The sequence below is a fragment of the Rattus norvegicus genome, chromosome X, assembly GCF_036323735.1.
Source record: "Rattus norvegicus strain BN/NHsdMcwi chromosome X, GRCr8, whole genome shotgun sequence".
Classification (NCBI taxonomy): domain Eukaryota; kingdom Metazoa; phylum Chordata; class Mammalia; order Rodentia; family Muridae; genus Rattus; species Rattus norvegicus.
In genome coordinates, this window is record NC_086039.1 from 82,643,110 (window position 1) to 82,643,423 (window position 314).

Here is a 314-nt window from a genome sequence, read left to right on the forward strand (position 1 = left end):
CTGAAGAAGTTATCTAGCTGTGAGTGTAGTAGCTTTTGTTAATAACTGAAGGCTGAATTTAACTCACTGAATAACTACCAGCTCCTGTAGGAGAGGATAGTAAAGGAAATACCTGGCAGTTCATTCAAACCTTGACAAAGAATTTAAAACAACCTGGCTACGGCGACTTAACTATGATATGTTGTGTGAAAATGGCTATGGTTTTCTTCTGGCAAGCACCTTACTCAGATATTTCCTTCATTGTGTATTCTCCTAGTAAGTGTGGGAGGGTTGGTAGGTAGCAGAAGAAGAATCATGAGGTACTATTTAGGATA